The sequence below is a fragment of the Oncorhynchus keta genome, chromosome 30 (assembly GCF_023373465.1).
Source record: "Oncorhynchus keta strain PuntledgeMale-10-30-2019 chromosome 30, Oket_V2, whole genome shotgun sequence".
Classification (NCBI taxonomy): Eukaryota; Metazoa; Chordata; class Actinopteri; order Salmoniformes; family Salmonidae; genus Oncorhynchus; species Oncorhynchus keta.
Window position 1 is genome coordinate 58,434,673 of NC_068450.1, and position 14,815 is coordinate 58,449,487.

A 14,815-nucleotide genomic window follows, 5' to 3' on the forward strand; every position below is an offset into this window, starting at 1 on the left:
AACGCTCAACATCTTGCCACATAATAATACATTTACCAGTCAAAAGAGTCTGGCATCACAACTTATTTTACAACTGATCACAAATAAGGGTTACACTGTTAGTGCTGTCTTCTTTTCCTGAAGGAGAGAGATCCAGTAAGGGTTATAATGTTAGTGCTGTCTTATTTTCCTGAAGGAGAGAGATTCAGTGAGGGTTATACTGTTAGTGCTGTCTTATTTTCCTGAAGGAGAGATCCAGTAAGGGTTATAATGTTAGTGCTGTCTTATTTTCCTGAAGGAGAGAGATTCAGTAAGGGTTATACTGTTAGTGCTGTCTTATTTTCCTGAAGGAGAGAGATTCAGTGAGGGTTATACTGTTAGTGCTGTCTTATTTTCCTGAAGGAGAGATCCAGTAAGGGTTATAATGTTAGTGCTGTCTTATTTTCCTGAAGGAGAGAGATTCAGTAAGGGTTATACTGTTAGTGCTGTCTTATTTTCCTGAAGGAGAGATCCAGTAAGGGTTATAATGTTAGTGCTGTCTTATTTTCCTGAAGGAGAGATCCAGCAAGGGTTATAATGTTAGTGCTGTCTTATTTTCCTGAAGGAGAGAGATCCAGTAAGGGTTATACTGTTAGTGCTGTCTTATTTTCCTGAAGTAGAGAAATCTAGTAAGCGACTAATCTTTTTGTCAGCTAAAATGAAAGTGCCATAATTTACCTTCATTCTTTCATTTGGTGAATAATTAAGTGATACTGTGATTCTGCTTTGCCCTCCGTAATGATGGCAATAATTCATGTTATGTTGATGAGCCCACAGATAAAGTTGCATAATGCATTTCAAATGCCTAAATGATTACAGCTTCAGATGAATGGAGTGAACTGTGAACAACGGTATGTTTTCTAACTGCGATAAATGCATTCGAGTAAATGTGAGAAGGACCTCACCTAATGTGGGATCACCCACAGAATCCAGACTAAATTGCCTGTGCCTGGTGGATGGGATGTGAAATAGATTTCAAACAGTTTAATTTATCACTATGATAAAGGGTTTTTCATAAAGTGATGAAAGATCATCGGCAGGCCACCTGTTTAAGGAGTTCCTGTTTGTGTGCATGAATGTGTGTGTGTGTGTGCTTATGTATGTTTGCGGTAACATGTGTCTTTGTGCATGCTTGTGTCCCTCTTACAGTGAGTCAGCCCTGTGTATTTCTGTCTTGTGTGTACTCTGGCTGATATGGCCCCTGGGTGACGGGCATGGGTGTATAAGTCATTATCAGCTGTGATTCTCAGGGGTCAGACAGAGCCTGAGGTGACAGTGCACATGCTGGGGTTGAGACAGACGGACAGACTCCCTCCTGCCACTTAGAGCCCAGTGAAGAGAGGAGTTCCTCTCTATTACCCAGAATGCATTGTTGTCTGCCAGTTGTCAGTCAGGGTTGGTGACAGGGCTGCAGTAAGTTGGGGCAACTGTCTCTCTCTCCTTGTCTGTCTGTCTCTCTGTCTCTCTTTATTCAATCTCTCCCCCCCTCTCTCACTCACTCCCTCTCTCCCTTTCTATTTTTAATTGTCTCTATTCTTTACTTACCTATTCAGTATGGTTCTATGATTGACAGAGGCTGACAGGTAGATGGCAGGTTCTTGGCTTGCACTTGAAATGTCTTCAGCTAGGAAGTGGTTCAGAATGGATTACAAGACATGTTGTGGAAAAACAACATTTATTTTTTTATGTTTCCAGAACCCCTAAGTGCACTTTGGATTCTAAAATTACTGTACTCGCAATTACTTTCCAATTTAGTTAACCTTTATGAGTAAAATAGTCTTGCAGTAATTGCAGTAACTTTTCTCTGCTTTTATATATAGGTTGATCTGAAAACCTTTATCAAACTATTGTGTGCACATCCAGATGCTGTCATACAGTCAAGTGTTTGATTTACTCACTGTTTTTTTCCTCATTTAAAAAAAGGAATCCAGTGCATTATGCTAATCAATTAATTAGACTATTCTATGGTTCTTTAAATACATTCATTTTCCTTCAATTTAATATCATTCACAACAGAAATGAGAACCTGGTGGTAATATATGTTTTTTAGTCCGTCAATTTGCATCAGCACTGTCAGCCATAGCAACACATTCATCAACAGAGAAAGGGGAAACTCAATTTGATATGGGAGAATTTCATTTGACCTTTTATGCAGTAAATGGGTCTGAATGAGAACTGCTCGTACATCAATAGATTCTCAACCTTCCAGAAGTGTTTATGGTTAGCACAGCAACAGTTCTGCAGACTACTGATCAGACGTTGGCTCTCTGCTTCTACCACATCAACATGAATTTGGCTTGAATTGTATGCAGTTTGGATGAATGAGGCCACATCTGTTCTTTCTTTGGCCACCTTGTTCATTGTTATGATTGCACAATGGAGGTAGAAAGGCTGTTCACAATATCAGGTTTTACTTGTAAAAAAAAAAAAAAAAACTTTTAAATTTACTTCTGTTGTCTTCCAGGAGTTGCTGAATCGCCTCTCTACTTCAGTTTGGTCCACAATTCATACACCTTGCTTGGCGAGGTAGCGGCTGTGATCCCTTACCTTTGCACAGTATCACTGTAGTCGTAAAATATAAATACTATTGTTATAATAGATCAGGCAACGTGCAACTTCGGAGTGCGTTTATTCTGCGGAGTATAAAAATATTGCATCTTCCCTGTGTTTCTTTCACTCTCTGTCCTATGACTCGTTATACTCTCTTTCTCTCGCATGATTCACCTCTCTTTATTTCTCTCACTTCCTCTTATCAAATATCCCTCATTCTCTCTCTCTCTCTCTCTATATATATATATATTCTCTCTCTCTCTCATTCTAACAACTCCCTTTCTTTCTCCTCCTTTCTTATCACCACTCACCTTGCTGTCTTGTCTTCTGTTTGCAGAGATGGAGTGAAGAGGAAAGAGCCTATCGTTAAGGGCAGGAACCAGCTGTGTGAGGTAAGGAATGACTCAGTGTTTTCTATTATCAAATCCTTTCTGATGGTTTGGCCCCTCTGTCTCTCTGTCTAATCACATCATTCATAACTGATATAAAGAACCAACATTGTATTTGACTCCCTATGCTGCCTGTACTAAAACATTGTGTTTGGCAGCAGTATAATATTGCGACAGAAGGCCACCGAATATAAATGAAAGCACACAGTACAGCACTGTTATCAATCTACCTGTAATAACCTAGCTGGCTACCACCTTGACTGTTACAATGTTTCAAGGCTGTTTTTCAATCTACCTGTAGCAGCCTAGCTACTGTAGCTAATACCTTGTCAATCAAACTGTAGCAACCTAGCCAGCTAACACCTTGTCAATCTAATTGTAGCAGTTTAGCTAGCTAACACCTTGTCAATCTACCTGTAGCAGTCTAGCTAGCTAACACCTTGTCTAGCTAGCTAACACCTTGCCAATCTACCTGTAGCAGCTTAGCTAGCTAACACCTTGCCAATCTACCTGTAGCAGTCTAGCTAACACCTTGTCAATCTACCTGTAGCAGCCTACAGTAGCTAGCTAACACCTTGTCAATCTACCTGTAGCAGCTTAGCTAGCTAACACCTTGTCAATCTACCTGTAGCAGCCTACAGTAGCTAGCTAACACCTTGCCAATCTACCTGTAGCAGCTTACCTAGCTAACACCTTGCCAATCTACCTGTAGCAGCCTAGCTAGCTAACACATTGCCCTATAGTGTTACAGTATGGTTGATATGTAATGTGATTGGGAGGAAAAGCTCCCAGAAAAGCTATATAATCCTATGCTTCAGCTTTTGTTTTAGTGAATCAGTGCTTGTATCCCAAATCGCACCCTATTCCCTATATAGTGCACTACATTTGACGAGGCTCCATAAGGCTGTGGTCAAAAGTAGTGCACTATATAGGGAAAAGGGTGCCAGTTGGAACAAAGACAGTGTGTTGCAGGTAGAAAGGTCATCCATGTTCCATGCTGCAGAGTAAAGCTGAGAGGTATGTTGCAGCCTCCATCATTAACCCTGGCTAACAACAGGGCAAGAGGCGCCTGCCTACCTACCTACTGCTCCAGCCCACTCACATAATTACAGCTGAACACCTTGGCGATTCAAGGAGTGAATAATTCTGTCAATCTGCATACGATTGACATTTCTACCTCTAAGTAGACTATTGTATGTCAATGAGGTCAGGGATAATTCCACCACCTCCAATGCTACCACTGCTACACGCTACTGCTGTACAGCTAACTGCTATACTACTTCAGTACTAATATGACTAACACTACTTATTATGATAATAATATGGGTAGAAATGATCAGAATTAGTGGTAGTCATTCTACTTACACTGAACTATAGTGTTTTATTGAAGACTCCGAGTAAATCAGGAATATACACAGTTTCAGCAACCGTTACTAGAGATCAATTTCTAATAGAGGAAGATGTATAAAGGCCTACGTCTTTTTGTGAGACTTCATCCTGTGTTCTGTGAAAAGTGGGAGGCTGGGTTAGTCAAACCCGTCTCTGCTTTCGTAGATTCCCATGTCCCATTCCCACTGTCTTAGCACAGTCTCCCTCACTAGCTTTAAGCACCAGCTGTCAGAGCAGCTCACAGATTACTGCACCTGTACATAGCCCATCTATAATTTAGCCCAAACAACTACCTCTTCTCCTACTGTATTTATTTATTTTGCTCCTTTGCACCCCATTATTTTTATTTCTACTTTGCACATTCTTCCACTGCAAATCTACCATTCCAGTGTTTTACTTGCTATATTGTATTTACTTCGCCACCATGGCCTTTTTTGGCCTCTACCTCCCTTATCTCACCTCATTTGCTCACATCGTATATAGACTTGTTTATACTGTATTATTGACTGTATGTTTGTTTTACTCCATGTGTAACCCTGTGTCGTTGTATCTGTCGAACTGCTTTGCTTTATCTTGTCCAGGTCGCAATTGTAAATGAGAATTTGTTCTCAACTTGCCTACCTGGTTAAATAAAGGTGAAATAAAAAAAATAAAAAAATAATTACCAAAGGCAAAACAGCACAGAGAACTTTCAAGAGCTGCCTGCCGCATTACGTGAATGCAGATATGATTGTGAAGCAACAGCAGAAGAGTTCCTAGATACAGTGTGGTGAAGGCCGGCCATGAGTGACAGCCAGGAGGGCAGTGATCCCAGAATGGGACATAAAAAGGTCTGAAATCCAGTCAGTGATGCATAGCCTACGTCTGGGAGAGAGAAGCCACCACGGCTAGTCCTAGCAGAAGTCATATCAAGTTCAACATGAAGATGTTAGACATTTCAAATAAATCCATTTGACTCAATGTATCCAAGGCTTTTATTTATGATGTGGCTTAGAGCAAGACCCTTGTAAATATTCACACCCCTGTGCTAGGCTAATTGTCTGAAAACCCAGAGGAACCCAGAGGTTTTTCCGCAAGGAAGGGAAACTGTACAAAGACAGTGTTAGGCTACCTATGAATAATGCACACATCATTAGAGCAGGTTTTAGTAAAGTATCTGGTCTGACACAGATTCTAACACAGTCTATATTGTGAATAATGGGTGTGTGCGAGCTAAGAAAATGTGCCAGATAAACCCAATCTGTTATGATTTGTTTGTGCGGTATAAATTAGATTCTCATTGGGTAGAACTAGAATGCAAAAACAAGCATTTCACTAATCTAGTCAGTGCCTTGAAGTTGCAGATTTTTCGTTGACTTGCAACCTGACTAGAGTCTGATGATGACAGCACAGAACAGTGTGCTTCAGGACTCAGAATGTAGCAATGCACTTAGCATTATTAAATCAAACATAAACTAATATTGACGTAAGCGTCCTCTGAAATATCCAAATAGGATATTTCCTTGTCATTTTCCATGCAAATCATCCCAAATATGTTGAGTTTACACTACTGTACATATGCCAATTCAACTGAAGCAGTAAAGCACTGTATAGTGCTCTGCTAATTGAATGGTCTTTGGTGGGGATCTGACTGAATTTCTATAAACTCCATAATCATTTATCAATGACACCTCAGCAGGTGCTTCATCATGACTCCAGACCAATTTTTCCATCGCCCTCCCTATGAATACATTATGCTTCCAACCCATACATCTTCCTGGCCCGTCCTTGTGCGTGAACTGAGTAGAGTAGAGTATTACTTTACTAATCCCAGCTTGGGAAATTGTTTTATCACAGCATTCATCATCCATAACGTATAAGGACAGGACACAATGACAGATACACAACCAAACAGAAAACATATCAAGACTCATGAAGGCACCTGCACCTTAGCATCCGCAGAAGAGCAGTCGGATTCAAGTGCTGTCTTCCATCCCACTCTGGAGGAAAAACCTGCAAGAATGCTGTTCACAATAGGAAGACATCATAAAACAGCTCATCAATTGAAACACTTAATCAGCTCGTTAAAAAGCCTCATGTCTTTGGGTAAAAATGACCGTCTTGACCTCTCTGTGGAGCTTCTGGACAGGATGAACCTGCTACTGAAGCTGCTGCTGTGTTGCATGATCCATGATCGTGTGTGTTTTTGCTTGCAGCTTTTTTATGAACATGTCCTGCATTGATTCCAGGCTGCAGCCAATTGCAGTGCTGGATTTCCTGATAATTTTGTCAAACTTGTTTATGTCCTCCTTGGATAAACGATCTTTCCAGCACACAATGGCATCGCTTACTACATTCACCACGACACTGCTGTAGAACATACAAAGCATTTGGTCACGGACATTAAGAGATCTAAGCTTCCTTTAAAAGTACAGTCTGGATTGGGCATTTTTGTAGATGCTGTGGAAGTTCTCCTTCCATTTCAGTTGGTTGTCCACTATTACACCCAGGTGCTTGTAAAAGTCAACAATACCAATCTCTTCACCATTAATAATAATATGATTAAAAACATGAATTTATTTTTTATCAAATCTACTACTAGCTCCTTCGCCTTCAGTACATTCATTGTCTTCACACCATTTCACAAAGGACATAGTTGTATCCATGTGATGAGCATCGGGGTGTGTCCAAAATGGAGCCCTTTTCTCTATTTGGTGCACTAATTTTAACATGGTCAAAGGTAGTGCATTAAATAGGGAATAGAGTGCCATTTTAGATGCACACCATGCTACTCCACAAGGTGCATTATATCTTCGATAGTTATGCAATCTGTGTTTTTGGCAATCACTGTTTCCGATTGTATTTTTGTTAAATTATTATAATTTTTTCCTTAATTTAAGCAAGGAGTAACCATTGAGACCAGGGTCTCTTTCACAAGGGAGCCCTGCATATACACTATATATACAAAAGTATGTGGACACCCCTTCAAATTAGTGGATTCGACTATTTCAGCCACACCCGTTGCTGACAGGTGTATAAAATTGATTACACAGCCATGCAATCTCCATAGACAAACAGTTGCATTAGAATGGCCTTACTGAAGAGCTCCGTGACTTTCAACTTGGCACAGTCATAGGACGTCACCTTTCCAACAAGTCAGTTCATCAAATTTTGTGCCCTGCTAGAGCTGCCCCTTGTCAAATGTAAGTGCTGTTATTGTGAAGTGGAAACGTCTAAAAGCAACAACGGCTTAGCCGCCAAGTGGTAGGCCACACAAGCTCACAGAACAAGTCCTCGTTTGCAACCCTCACTGCCAAGTTCCAGAGGCAGCTCAAGAAATCTTTGTTGGGAGCTTCATGAAATGGGTTCCAATGGCCGAGTAGCCGTGCTCACAAGCCTAAAATCACCACTTCAGCTGTCGGCTGCAGTGGTGTAAAGCTCGCCGCCATTGGACTCTGGACCAGTGGAAGCGTGTTCTCTGGAGTGATAAATCACGCTTCACCATCGAGCAGTCCGACGGACGAATCTGGGTTTTGGCGGATGCCAGGAGAACACTACCTGCCCCAATGTAGAGTGCCAAGTGTTTAGTAGAGGAGGAATAATGGTCTGGGGCTGTTTTTCATGGTTCGGGTTAGGCCCCTTAGTTCCGGTGAAGGGAAATCTTAACGCTACAGCATACAATGACATTCTGGACAATTCTGTGCTTCCAACTTTGTGAAAACAGTTTGAGGAAGGCCCTTTCCTGTTTCAGCATGACAATGTCCCCATGCACAAAACAAGCTCCATACAGAAACATCAGCACATCTAATTGTAATGTTTTGTGTAGTTGGTTCCAGCAATGAGGTGCTTTAAAGCTAAAAGCAGAATTATCAAGTTTGCTCGACACCCGAGTAACCTCAAGAGTTAAGCAACCTTGTGAATGGGTTTGGTTTCTCATGTTTTTATATTTTAACAGTGAAGTTAGGTAAGTTGGAAGCTAGTGTCGTAGAGCTTTGTAAAAAATTGCATCCTATTCCCTATAGTGCACTACTTATTGGGAATCGAGTAAAGTAGTGCACTCTTTAGGGGACATAGACGCAGTGATGGTCTATGGTGTGTAAACTCCATACAGTAAAGCAGTACAAAGCTTCCTGGGTGGTAAAGTAGCCAACTGCAGCCAATCTCCTGTGATTATTGGTGAGTGGATGCTGAGCTAATGGAGATTTTGGAACCTACTCTGAAATGAACAGCCACTCTCCCACAGGGACCTATGCGTTTTTAATGAATTAGTCGATAGTCTCCAATCAATCAGACCTGAATTATAGAGGGAAATTAGAAGGATACACCCTAAATGCCGACCTCTGAGGAAAATCCATTCTGGCATGTATAGCGGTGTGGGGGAGGGAGGGAAAGGGATGCTGTTTCGACTACAGATGTATAGGAAAGCTGTTTCCCTAACATGTTAAGGATGCATCAGAGGAATGGCATTGAGAGTCAATAGGAAATGCTAAATGACCGAAGCAAGTCTGACTCAACGTATAGTGTTTGTATGTGACAATAAACATATTTTTTTTATGTTTTTCTTCTCTGTCAAATGAAGTCATGGAATGATCTTAGTAAGAGTTGTCGTGGGGAAAGTGGGTGATGCCATCCACCCATTTCTTGGATGGAAATGTGCCACTGAGTGGATTTCTCTAGTATCACATTCCTGGTAAAGGTGCCCTTATAGTAGTGTGTCAGCACACAAGCAACCATCTGCGGCCTGCCACACACACACACACACACACACACACACACACACACACACACACACACACACACACACACACACACACACACACAAAAAAAAATATTGAGTGGTACTGGGTGACATGATTCTATTTTCCAGTCTATTTGTAGTTACTGTGGAGAGTGCCAACAGCTAAGGACACTTTTAATCTCCTCAGATCAATGGAGCCTGGCTGTAATTGGGATAACACAACATAACAGGGTGGGAAACAGACATTTGAGAAGATTACGCTGGTGTCAGATTAAATGACACAGTGCACAGGTTTCATTAGCCGTCCATCAAGCTCCTCTCTTCAGTTCCAGGGGGTATTAACACACAAACCCACTGCTCCTGAGATAGAGGGGCAGGAATGTGGGGATGTGATATTCAGTCAAATCCGTTCTCGGGGTTATAGGGGAAACAAAGCAAAAAACAAATGATAATTGATTTGATATTGGATTAGATTCCTATAACCCTGTTCTAGGGGACTCAAAGTGCTGTGTACTGTAGATTACACAACGGGAGAAATTCCAACTACCACTTAAGATGTGAAGGCTAGATTATGGAATCATAGCTCATAGGGTTAAAAACCTGTCTCCGCTGTAGCGTCAACCCTTTTTAGTGTAGCCCACAAAAGCGATTGTAAAGTTGAGTTGAGCTTCAGAGTCCCAAGGTCTAAAACTAGGGTCAGCCGCAAAGAAAGGCTTGACATCTTCAGCCTCGTCTAATTACACAGATCGAGGAAAATACACGTTTTTAGACACACAATAACATTTGACAAAAAACAGTGTAGCATAAAAAAAAACAGTATGAATGATCTTCGCCAGGCTTCGCTAAGCTGAGAACATTGTGTGGAGATTGTTTTGTAGTGTGAAGTGCCTGTACTTGATAGTTCAAGCACGTCCATCGGGTCGCTTCATACCGTATTGCCAAAGTGCTGCATCTTTGGCAATACAGTATGCTGGACCTATTAAAGAGGAAATCAATAAGCAAATAAAACCAGGATGGTTTTAAGATCCCCATTTATAGGTTAACTTTGGTCCATGCTTATTATTATTTCGTTTTTTTCTTCTTTTCACTTTTCTGTCCACTTCCCTGTTTTATGTTCACATAGTCATTATAACCACAAACTCCTAGTATCCTTTGCATACTAAACAAGTGAGCACCCATTTCACTAGACCGACCTTTGGTGAGGTGAACTTCAGTAGATGAACAGACAAACGCTGCCTCAGTTATAGTACAGCACATAAAATACTATTCTGTAGTTCAATACATTTGTTTCAAGTCCAGGTCAGGAGCAAGAACACAATAGACCATTATTGTGATGCCCAGTGAAATGAACACAGGTTTCAAGATGGATGTTTCGAAACCTCATTTATCATGTCCTTCCTTCCTGTTTGGTTGGTCCTCCCTATATGAGAGGGCAAACATGGGCCATACCTCTATTCCTGACTTCCACTCAGAACCAATTTTTGTCTGTATATTAAGAACTGCTGCTTCGTCTCGGGACAAAGACAACATTCATTTTATAATTAGATTTTATAATTAGATGTTTTTACTTGACAGGATTACGCCCAGTAATCAGAGAATAGTATATATTCTTAACAGTTTGACCGGTGGGAGCCTGCTGTTTAGAGTGCTTTTCAATGGTCTTCAAGAGTTGATATGAGCCGCAGTTTTATCAGCACAGATTTTGAGTGGGAGTATAGTTGGGGTGCTGTATGGTGGCAGATCACTGTGTTTGGTGTGGGTTTATATTGAGGACTGTATGTTGGTGTGTACAGAACAGTATCTGTTGTAACAGTTAGGGTTGCAAAGTGTCGTAAACTTTCCAGTAAACTTCGATGAATTTTCCCGGAAATGTTCCATGGGAAGTTAATCCCGGAAATTTTCCATGGGAAGTTAATCCCGGAATTTGGGGGATTTTGCTTAAATTCATCAAAAAAGTTATCTTATAGCAGTGAACCTTTTATGTGGGATACACATCAGGCAATTCTAGGTATTGTAGCATATTTTGGTTAAACTATCCCCAATTCAATGGAATTGCAACCCTCTGCATTCACAGTGCATTCTTCCATCACATGTACAGCTGATTCTCAAGATCTTGCACACTAATGAGACGCTATTGAGCCCACATTACTACAGTGTTTTTATTACAATACTGGGTGGGGTAAATATATTTTATTTGACACAATGTTTTGTTAACTAGTAAATAGTAGCCTAAAGCAAAGTGTGTTTTTGTAACGGCTTTCTTCTGTGGACGAAGGAGAGGACCAAAGCGCAGCGTGGTTAGTGTTCATCATGTTTAATAAAGACGATAAACATTATCACTACAAAATACAAAATAACAAATGTGGGGAAAAAAACCAAACCAGTTCTGTCTGGTGCAGACACACGAAGACATCCACCCACAAAACCCAACACAAAACAGGCTACCTAAATATGGTTCCCAATCAGAGACAATGACTAACACCTGCCTCTGATTGAGAACCATATCAGGCCAAACATATAAACGGGAAAACTAGACACACAACATAGAATGCCCACTCAGCTCATGTCCTGACCAACACTAAAACAAAGAAAACACAAAATAACTATGGTCAGAACGTGACAGTTTTAAATAATTTCTAACTTGTTCACAATTTCTGCTAGTTAGCTTTTTCTACCATGTGGGTTTTAGCTACCATGTGGGTTTTTAGCTTGCTTGAGCCTGCTAACTGAGGAGTGTTAATTCACCGGTTTCCATACATGTTTTATTTTAAAACATTTATCTTACAAAGGAGTTGTTTAATCTAACTGCTTAACTATTTATCTGTACATGGAATTGTATTCGTTTTAAAAAAAAATACTTTTTGCCCCTAATCATGGAATTGTATTTTTGTAATTTTTATATATACTTTTCCCCCCTAATCTTTACAGGAAAATGCCACGGGCACTATCTGATGTTTGGAGACATTTCACTGCAGCTGTGTACATTTGCAAATACTATGGCAAATCATATGTGAAAATGCAGCAAAGATGCAAAATCATCTGACCAAGTGCATAAAGTTCCCTCAGCGCTCACAACAAGCAACCTCTGACAAAAGTCCCTCTGCTTCCATTTGAGGTGAAAATGATGAATCAGGCACCTTATCGATAGCAAAAGCTCATGGTCCTCCTGGAATCAGAAATGTTTTCAACTCAATGGAGGAACATAATCAGAAGAAATGCTGAGGAATGTCTTGCTCGAGCTGTGTATGCAACCGGTTCACCTCTGATGCTCACAGGCAATGTTTATTGGAAGAGATTTCTGAATGGTCTTCAACCAGCATACACCCCTCCAACCAGACATGCTTTATCTACTCATTTGCTGGATGCAGAGTTCAACAGAGTTCAAGTGAAGGCTCAAGAAAATCATATAGAAAGCTAACTGTATTGCAATAATCTCTGATGGGTGGTTGAATGTTTGTGGGCAAGGAATAATTAACTACATAATTTCCACCACCCAACCAGTATTCTACAATAGCACAGACACAAGGGACAACAGACACACCGGTCTCTACATTGCAGATGAGCTGAAGGCAGTCATCAATGACCTTGGACCACAGAAGGTATTTGCAATGCTGTGAACATGAAGGCTGCTTGGTCTAAAGTGGAGGAGTCCTACCCTCACATCACACCCTTTGGCTGTGCTGCTCTTGCATTGAATCTGCTCCTTAAGAACATCATGGCACTGAAAACAATGGATACACTCTACACGATAAACAAGGAAATTGTTAGGTATGTGAAGGGTCATCAAGTTATAGCAGCAATCTACCTCACCAAGCAAAGTGAGAAGAATAAGAATAAGAGAAGAATAAGAGCACCACATTGAAGCTGCCCAGCAACACCCATTGGGTTGGTGTTGTCATCATGTTTGACAGTCTCCTGAAAGGGAAGGAGTCTCTCCAAGAAATGGCCTTATCACGGTCTGCCGATATGGACAGCCCCATCAAGAGGATCCTCCTGGATGATGTATTTTGGGAAAGAGTGGTAAGCAGCCAGAAACTCTTGAAACCTGTAACAGTAACCATTGCACGGATTGAGGGAGACAATAACATCCTGTCTGATGTTCAGACTCTGCTTTGCCCTGTATTGTCCTGCCCACTTCACTGTTGCTCCAAGCAGAGGAAACTGCAGTTCTGAAATACATCAAAACGCGTGATGACTTCTGCCTGAAGCACATAGACGCCGCAGCGTACATGTTCGGCCCAAAGTATGTTGGCAAGAGCTTCCTGTCAGGTGCAGAGATCAACAAGGCCTATGGTGTCATCACTACCGTGTCTCGCCACCGTGGCCTGGATGAGGGCAAGGTTCTTGGCAATCTGGCGAAGTACGCCTCCAAGCAAGGGCTTTGGGATGGAGATGTAATATGGCAGTCGTGCCAACATATCACATCAGCCACCTGGTGGAAGGGACATTGTGGATCTGGGGCTCTTTCCCCTGTTGCCTCCATCCTCCAAATCTCACCAACATCAGCCGCCTCAGAGCGCAACTGCTCCTTATTTTGGAACAAACACACAAAAGCACGCAACAGGCTGACCAATACAAGGGTTGAACAATTGGTGGCCATCTGGGCAAATTTGAGGCTTTTTGAGCCTGAAAACGAGCCATCCTCAACAAGGTTGGAAAGTGACAGTAAAAATGAGGCCTCAGAGTCTGATGTTCAAGAGTTGGACATTGAGGAGGTCCAGGGAGAAGACATGGAAGCCTGAGAGGAAGAGAACCAAAGCTTTAGTTTCTAGACTATCATTTTACAGATGTATGTTGAAAACATTTTTGGGATATGCGATGGATCATTGGGGATCATTCAATATTCCTTTTCTTTTGTTGTTCAGTGAAGTGTGTGAAGAGTCAACTCATTTAATTAAAGTTCAATTCGTAACTAAATTGTTTTTTTTATTTCTATTGGAAGGATTTAATCATTTGCAATTATGTCTACTTATGATAAGGTAAAATGTTTCTGTTTCTGTCTCCATATGATATGGTAAATATATCCAATGCAAAAAAACATCTACATTTAAATGGTATTAATATGAATTTGCATATATTTCCGTTAATTCCCATATATTCCCGTTAATTCCAATGGAAAGTTTCCACCCCTGAATATTCCCCAAAATGTGCAATCCTAGTAACAGTATTGATAACTACAAAGAAACCTTGGTTTGATACAATAATGTAATACAAGTGTGGGCTGTGCCATTGTGTGCATTTGTATATGCTTGTTTGCGAGTGTGAGTTTTTGCGTGTGTCAAGCAGAGAGAGGAGTTCAAAGTCTCAGCAAGGTCTAAGTTCCCCAGGGGCCCCTGGAGACAGAGGTGAACAGTGAGTCCTAGTCCACCCACCATAGCAGAATACCTATAGCAGAATGCCAACCTCAAGGCTCTTGTTTCCCATGAGTCATCCTTTGCTCTCACCTATCATCACAGGGGCCAGATTCAACATGACCTCCAGACATTCACAAGACAAGAGGGCTATTCTTTTCGCTTCCTAGCTCTGCACTGACTTGGCTAACCTAGGATCACAACACCGCCTGGCCCCACTCCAACCCCCCAGGCATCATGTGTGTCTGTGACAGGGACACTGGAGGATGATGCAACAGCTTTACACGCCCACAGCTGACCTTTCACCCCCTTCTGTCATCACTTGCGTGACACTCTGGCATGACCGTCTGGACACTTGACCACATGATCGCTTGACCATCTGGTAATATGGCTGTATTTCA

At 41.3% G+C, this 14,815-nt stretch overlaps 1 protein-coding gene across 1 annotated transcript in view; it reads left to right on the forward strand.

Moving 5' to 3' along the window:
• Positions 1-14,815, forward strand: part of LOC118363819 (beta-1,3-galactosyltransferase 1-like) — a 113,900-nt gene that overhangs the window by 57,923 nt on the left and 41,162 nt on the right. Inside the window, exon 2 of the mRNA XM_035745064.2 lies at positions 2,906-2,960. The gene's annotated coding sequence lies outside the window, so the exon portion shown is untranslated. The remainder of the gene's footprint in view (positions 1-2,905; positions 2,961-14,815) is intronic.